This window comes from Spinacia oleracea, chromosome 4 (assembly GCF_020520425.1).
Source record: "Spinacia oleracea cultivar Varoflay chromosome 4, BTI_SOV_V1, whole genome shotgun sequence".
Lineage (NCBI taxonomy): Eukaryota > Viridiplantae > Streptophyta > Magnoliopsida > Caryophyllales > Amaranthaceae > Spinacia > Spinacia oleracea.
Genome location: NC_079490.1, coordinates 124,889,239 through 124,897,699, shown reverse-complemented (window position 1 = coordinate 124,897,699; position 8,461 = coordinate 124,889,239). Strand labels below are relative to the sequence as shown.

Sequence of the window (8,461 nt, the reverse complement as noted above, 5' to 3'; positions counted from 1 at the left end):
ACGTCGCTGATTTAAAAAACTGCGACGCGGAGGTATTGTAATTTGGGTCGCAATTTTATTAATCAGCGATGCAGTGAACTCTTCCAGCATTAGAAAGACACGTGCGTCAGTGGTTTATTGTGCGACGCAAGGTTTCTGAAATTTAATTATTACTTTTATTAATTTTTTTATTTTTGGTACGAGCATTATTGTTGAATGTTGACCTACCTGCTCGGCTGCTCCTATACCCTTTCTCTCTCATATTCTCTCATACAATCTCCTCTAAGTCTCTAACCATCCTACCCCTGTTTTTCCATTTTAATTATCTGAAAAATCAAGCTCGATCTGCGAATAACATGGCACGAACCGCTGCGAAGAAGGAGACGTCTCGAAGCAAAAATTCCAACATTTCCATGTCTCAAATCTGGTTTATCAATCGAAGGTTGAGAGGCAAGCTTCATCAAAGACGGTATGTAGTAATCTCTCTCCTCTTCTTCCTAATTCTGTTCATATATCTTTTCGGATCTCCATAAATGAGTAGATTTGTACCTTCTCACACTATTTTTGTCAAATTAAGCATTTCGTGGGTGTAACTAAATTGTTCTTTTCTCCAATTTCTCCCCATTTCAATTTTACTAATCTTAGCTTAGGGTTTCTGCGGTATAATTTTTTATTTTTATTTTGCAGAAGTATAATTAAAGTTTAATCTTAGTTGTTGGGATGAATTCGTGGAGGGATCCGTGAAATCATTTCGTGCCGATCTTGGATCTGTAAGTCTCATCCATCATCATTCAATTTATTATCTATTTTTTAGGGTTTATGTTGTTGGAACTTCAGAGATTGGGTTGTTGATTTTGATTCTTCGATCAATGCAGACTCGTTATTCGATGATATCGGCAGTGTGATGGAAAATTAGTTCTCAAACTCACCGATTACATGGAGGTATTACTCAGTTTCTTTTTACCTACTTTTTCTGGAATTTTAGGGGTTTTTCTATGTCAGGTTCCAAATTGTTTGGTTTTACTACAATGTTAGAACTAATGGATTGGAATTATGCAATATTTTTTTGTAGATCTTATTGATCTTATTCTAAAATGAAAATATCATTGGTTGTGTTAAAATAATTTATACGACAATTCACTTTCACAGGGAATTAGTTGCTTTGGTTTCTTACTTTCTGAAAATTCATGCTTTCCTAGGTGGTAATCTATCTTGCATTACAGAATTGGCTAATCAAACTAAGCTGTTTCTTACTTCTGATTTTATTCGAACACCTTCACTGCATTTGTAGTGGAAAATGTATGCACGTATACCTGGTGTTATTCACTTGTTTTCTAAATGGACTTCTGGGAATTACTTGATAAATCTTATTAATCAATCAAACTTCATCTTATTCCCTATATCTTCTCATTTTATCTCCTAAATCTGTCCAAATCCATGTTAGTTCATAGCAATTGACCATCAAACTAAGTTGCCATTAAGGCAAATTCTTATTTTCGCTCTGCTGGAAAATTTTAGATGTGGTCATTGTTACTACTCTAAACTACCTAGATAAATTATCTGCAAGTTGTGTATAGATTTTCCATAGTCCAAATTGACCAATGAACCTCCTAAGTGCACCTCACGGTGGACTTGTAGCTAATTCTTAGGTTCACCAATCCCAACCTCCCTAGTTTCAAGTAACACAGGTCATCGTGTTGGCATGTGAATCATCAGTCTACTCTGAAAGCAATGTTCTTCAATTGCCAGAAATTTATGGTTTAAACCAAATCCTCCATCCTTGCGCCTTTGCAGTTTCTATATTCTCCATTTCTCCATCAGGCTAGTCGTATAAAGTTTTTTTATTTGGATATGAATGCTACCTTGTTTAACCATAATTCATACTCTTCCTTTTATCTCATACTTTTGTGATGCATATTATGGGAAATTCTTTTTTCTTTTGCAACAGTGCCACTCAATAATCATTCCATTTCTGTGAATGATGTGATTCTGCAAGCATAACATAGCTAGATTCACTATTGTGAGCATCCACCAGAAGTTGAAAATAGGGAATGGTATCAAACTATTGTTCGGAGTTTCATTTTCGTGATCGTCCCTTTTTCCAATTGTAGAACATAGCTTGTATGAGCAAGCCTCTAGGCTCATGCTAGCCTCAGCAGTTAGCACTGTGATAGCTGCTTTAGCGTTTAGGTTATAACTAGAAATCGAATTAGAGCTGGTTCCTAGAATCAGGGGAAGTGCTGAAGTGGAGCATTGTGTTTCATGATATAGATTTTTAGCTTTGCTCAAATCACATATATTTTACTAACTTTCTGTCAACGTATCCTAGTAATGATAGAAGTCTTTGAATAGTATCTCTAAGAGTCTTAGGAAACAATACAAATGACAAGAAGAAGGTATTGTTAAAAGAAGAAGAAAAGATTAGGATGTTCGAGTTGTAATTTGTAAACTGTCATGCTTGATTCTTGAGCTTTATGGTCTATATTCAAATGTAGTGGCTACCAACTTTATGCCTAATTGTCGTAAGCTATGAAAAAAGTATAAGATGTACTGAAAATGGGCAAATTCTGCCATATAAACTCGCTGTACTAAAAAAGTGAATTTTGTGATCTTTATTTGTCTTGTTAATCCACATGAGATCAATTCTAGTATAACCGAGCACCAATAAATCTATGAAGCTTAGAGAGAGTTTGCTTTTAGTTTTTTGCATGGTGTTAGGTACTCTCATGGATGTCTCAGTTCTTGTTATCATAATTCTAACTGAATAATTGTGACAGTATGTTGAACCTCAAAACCATGTGAAGGTCTCGCAAGCAGAGCTCTTGATCATTGACGATGCAGCTGCTATACCGTTGCCTGTTGTCAAGTCATTGCTGGGTCCCTACCTGGTTTTCTTATCCTCCACAGTGAATGGGTATGATGTGCATGCTCACCCTGTCTAGTAGTGAACATTCTAAGAACTTTCATATGAACATTCTAAGAACTTTCTTATGAACATTCTAAGAACTTTCATATGAACAGTGAACATTCTAAGAACTTTCATATGAACATTCTAAGAACTTTCAAGTAGGGTGGGTTAGTGGGTTACTGTTGGTGTTTTTTTTATTTTTGTTGCTTGTTCTGCGTATATTCAGTGTTGTTTGTTTTGCGTATATGAAGTACCTGTCATTATTATTTGTTCTGCATATTGTTAAATAAATGTTGTGAGATGCATGGGTAGTGTGTTGCATTTGTGGCTGCTTTGTCTGAACAGCTTATATGTGCTCCTTTTATGCGTTAATGCTCTCTCTTGACTTTTCTTCTCACATGTCTGCCTTGTTTTCTTTTGTCTGCTGAGGCTGAAGCAAGCTGAACTTGCTGGTGGAGGTGCAGGAGTGGGAGATAATCGCTCAGTAGGGAGATCTCAGTATTTTTACTTTTGGTCTGAATTGTATACTTAATATAAATTATTAGAAATACAATGATTGTTTCCCGTATTGTAAGATTTATAATGGTTATTGTCCTTATGTTTTAAGCCTTATCTAGTAGTGAGTTGACCATTTAACTATATATATATATATAGTAAAATGGAACCTATTTTTTTTTAACAAAATCTAAAGTCATTTACGTCGCACTTTATCTAAATTGCGACGCAAATGACTTTTTTTTTAACATATTGAAAAGTCATTTGCGTCGCACTTTAGCTAATCTGCGACGCAAATGACCTTTTTTTTTAACATGCTGAAAAGTCATTTGCGTCGCAGTTTAGCTAAACTGCGACGCAAATGACTTTTCGGCATATTAAAAAAAAGGTCATTTGTGTCGCAGGTTAACTAATCTGCGACGCAAATGACTCTTATTTGCGTCGCCTAAAAGTGCGACGCAAATGACTTTTTCATTTGCGTCGCAGCCAGTTGCGTCGCACCAATGTGCGACGCAAATGAGCTTAAATGACCGACGCAAATGACTGTTTTTCCACTAGTGGCAGGATGCGTTCTGTTCGACTTTTGGGTCGATTGCGACAGAACGCCGGATCGATTTCGCAGCGTGAGGCTAGGCTTAAGGCTAGAGTCAACACTCAGGTTATGGAATTCTGTGTCATGTCGGTTTTGAGGCTGTATTTATAGGAAAAGGGTGTGTGGAAAGATAGAATTTAAGATACGAATCCAAAAAGAATCCGGAGATAAAACGGCCCCAGGCATTTTCAGCGCCCAGGGCGTTGAAAATGTGGTCTGGGCCGAGTTCTTGTCAGATTTGGACTTTTAGAACACGGAGCTTTCGAGACTTATCCGAGTATTTTAGTGCGTATTAACTTATGACGGAATGCGTCTGGGCCCGTTACGAACTCTAGGTTCGTTAGGAATTTAATTAATACGTAACTCTTATTTTTGAATTATACTAGGAATGCAAATTCTATCTCTTTTAGGATTTATGTTGGAGTGCAACACCTAATTCTGACAGGTTTCTATCTTTTATGACTTTGCCACTTTTAACAACTATCTTTTACGGCAGTTACTATCTTTAGCAGGTTTCCATAAATAGCAGTTTTGGCTGAAATGAAAAGGGTGATTGAGATTCGTTATTTTATAGGAGATGCGTTGCCACGTGGAGATTTGTGTTCTCATCATCGAACCTTCCCTTTCGGGAATGGGAACAAAAGTAGGTGTCTACAGCAGCCAGCCCAGCAAGCCACGCATGCGCGCAGCCTGCTTGCTCGTTGTGTTCTGGCTTGCTCGCTGGGCAAGGCAGCGCGCGCTGGGCGAGCTGCGATTGCTCCCTGCTCGTGTGCCTCGTCTCGCTTATGCCTTGCCCATTCGCCCCATCCGCCCATGCTCGTAGCACACAGCGCCTAGGCAGACCCACTGCCTTGCGCGCATGCCACGCTTGCTTGCTCGCTGCATTCGTACCGCATGGGCGACGAGCTCCCTTGCTCGTCGTCGCATGCCCGCACTATACAACACCCCTTAAGGGTAACACGTAGTGTCCATTGCTTTGTGCGTGCAAGATTTATGAGCGAATTATATAAAAAATCAAAACTTTTTAATTCAAATTTATAGACAAATTAATAGAACATATTAATTTCATAAATTTAGGGCGAAAAATCGAAAATTTATTATTCAAATTAATTTCCGATTATCATGGATTCAAGTTTAGGTCATAAAAATTTAAAATTTATCAAATTTAACAATTTTTATGGTGGTTTTTAATCACGGATACCTAATTAAATTGTCAATTAATTTTGAAAAACAAATCAAATTCTAAATTATTCGAATTTCAACAAATTAATCACAATTACAAATTAGGTTGTATAATTAACAAGCTTAGGCATTTAAATTTGTTAAACATATACAGTAGGTCAATCAAAAATTCAAATTTTACAAACAAGAATCTCAAATATTTAATTTAACATCTTTAAAATTACAAATTTTGCGTTCGAAAAACTAACATCTCCGAAAAGTCATAGTTAGGCTTTGAATTTGGGAATTCTGGGTTCGGCATCAAATCTCTAATTTTAGTCAAAATTTTAAAACGCCGTTTACATGCGAAATTCACTATAAAATTATACGATTCCGACCATTATTAACTAAACTGCCGAAAAATTCTGCGAACATATAATTAAATAATCGCACGAATTTGCAATTAATTACAAAAAAATCGAAATTAATCACCCCTTTAATTCATTGCAAATTTATAAAATTTAACCATGTTAACCATGTTAACCATAATTATTATGGAATTAATTAGAGGCTCGTGATACGACTGTTAGGTTATGATACATATAAATCATATATATATAGCATGTGGAAAAACCATAAAGCCAGGAACCAAATTAATTGCCACATAACAATTAGCATAATTTAGGATACATACACTTTGTAGCGTTCCCTCCCTAGCTGCGCCCGAACCGAACAAGAACAAGTCTAGGACCCCAAATGTCGTCCCTCTGTAGATAGTCCACAGCACGTTCGGATCCGCCTTAGATTTAATTAACTAGAATTGCACCTAAGGTATTATGAATATTCGATTTTTTTTTTTTGACATTGGCTAAACGAACTAGGGTATTAAGGTGTATTACTAAAGGATAACCCTTCTCTTCTACTACTATTCGCTCTTTGGTGCGCTTCCTTTACGTCCAATATTTGAATATTTGAGGGAATATTATCGTTAGTTTTAATCCTTAAAACTATGTGAATACTTGAAATTATGTATTCATAAATTGTGAATGCCATCACATATTTATAGGTTAGGAATAATGGAATTAGTAGTCTACTAGGTTTCAAGTAATCTAATTCTATTAGAATTAGATTTTAATTAAAACTAGTAACTTTTAGGAAATTAATCTTTTAATCTAATCCTAACTAATTAAGGATTTGATGCATGCACGAACTTCAACACACACACGCGCACGGCCCACAAGGGGCGCAAGCCATGCGCGCGCGGAGAAGCCCACTGCTCGCAGCCCATGGGCGCGCTGGGCCTGGCCTTGCGCTGGGCCTTGCGTGCCTTTGGCTGCTGCTGCGTTTTGCCTTGCGCGCTGGGCTTGCTAGGCGTGGGCCTGGCTTCGTGCTGGGCCTTACGTCTAGCAAGCTCGTCCGATGTTTATTTCGTACGACGCGCTTCCGATTAATTTTCCGATTCCGGAATTCATTTCCGATTCGAACAATATTTAATATTTCCGATTCCGGAATTAATTTCCGTTTCGAACAAATATTTAATATTTCCGATTCCGGAATTATTTTCCGATTCCGATAATATTTCCGATTCTGACAATATTTCCGTTTCCGGCAATATTTCCGATTCCGACAATATTTCCATTTCCGATAATATTTTCCGATACGTACCATGTTTCCGTTTACGGCAACATCTACGACTTGGATAATATTTATATTTCCGATACGATCCATATTTCCGTTTCCGGCAATATCATCGTTTCCGGAGTATTCATAATTTGCCTTTGACGATTTCAGCTCCCACTGGAACCGAGATCCGTCGATTCCGAATATCCATAAATGGAGTATTTAATTCATTTAAATACTCTATCCGTTCACGTACTATTTGTGTGACCCTACGAGTTTAGTCAAGAGTAAGCTGTGGATTAATATTATTAATTCCACTTGAACTGAAGCGGCCTCTAGCTAGGCATACAGTTCACTTGATCTCACTGAATTATTAACTTGTATAATTAATACTGAACCGCATTTATTAGACTTAGCATTAAATGCATACTTGGACCAAGGGCATTATTTCCTTCAGAATAGTCACGCGAGGACGCTCCTGATCGGGAAGCTCACACCAGTACCCTTGAGCGTACTGGATGCCATAAAGGTCCTCGGCCACCCGATGATAGGCACCATCCTTCGCCTTAACCAACCAAGCACCGTCAGGAGCCTTACCCAGCGGACCCGTGAGTTCAGAAGTCTCATGCAAAATGGGCGCAAGCTTCGAGTTCGGATCCGCTTCCTCAAAATACCGGGGATACCGAGGATAAACACGACGCTCCTCCGAGGAGCCAGCCGGCCTAACAGACTCAACACGGGCAGATCCACCAGATCCACCGGCAGCGGCACCCGTCGAAACATCCCAAGGTACCAGATGCATAGGAATACCCGTCCATTTAAATCATAAATGGACCGGGTCTGGGGAGGGCATGTTGTTTGGGTGCCCAATTGACTCTAATTGGGCCTACAGCCCAAAAGCCCAATAGGGTACAATAACAACATAACAAGTCATTCACCCATCAAATGCTAACCAGCCAACCATGCCCATCAAATAATAAATGACCTAAGGGCATTTACTACACAAACACTATAGATAAGTTGCCAAAGCTCAACACTCAAGGTACGTCCAATTTATTTTCTTAACACTACTTTCTGGAGAACTCTCTCTAAAATCCGAACCAAGTGCTTAGGCATCGGAGGGGCTTTCCTCGGAACACCCCTGAGGCCCGTTACTTTGTTCATTGTGCAGGCACCTTCGGAAACTACACACTCATTCAAGCTAGATCTTCCACATCAACGAAAGGGCATTCAATCCGAAACCCATTGTTTCAACACCGGAACAATATCATTAATGTCTTTTGTACAGTCTTAAGTTTAAGTCATTTTTTACAAACATGCTTAAATTTCTTAAAAGTTAAGAGGAGCAGTCATGGATTAATTATATTTCTTATAATGTGTAAATAAAGATTTTTTTTCTAAGAATACGTTCAATTTTACTAAGGAGAAGTTCTTTGGTAAATATTTGTGTACAAATTCTGGTTATTATATTTTCTTTTTTGATAAAAATAAGTACTCGCGGATTATTATTTTACGAGTAATATCAAGTTTTTAAAAATTATATTTTTAAGGAAAATTTGGTAATTTTAATCTAACATTTGGCCGATTTTCTTTTATTAATCCCACCTACGACATATTTCTCACCTTACTACCGAACGACTTTTATTGGGCTTACGTGACCAATAATCGGTAAAAAAAGTCAACGAGATAGTGATAAATTGATGATG

The 8,461-nt window shown here is 37.7% G+C and overlaps 1 long non-coding RNA gene across 1 annotated transcript; it reads left to right on the top strand.

Moving 5' to 3' along the window:
• The first annotated feature begins 203 nt into the window (after positions 1 to 203).
• LOC130459204 (uncharacterized) lies at positions 204 to 3,499 on the top strand. Its single transcript, XR_008918431.1, has 4 exons — positions 204 to 448; positions 667 to 749; positions 855 to 921; positions 2,757 to 3,499. It is a non-coding gene; the product is annotated as an uncharacterized lncRNA (long non-coding RNA).
• Positions 3,500 to 8,461: the final 4,962 nt, after the last annotated feature.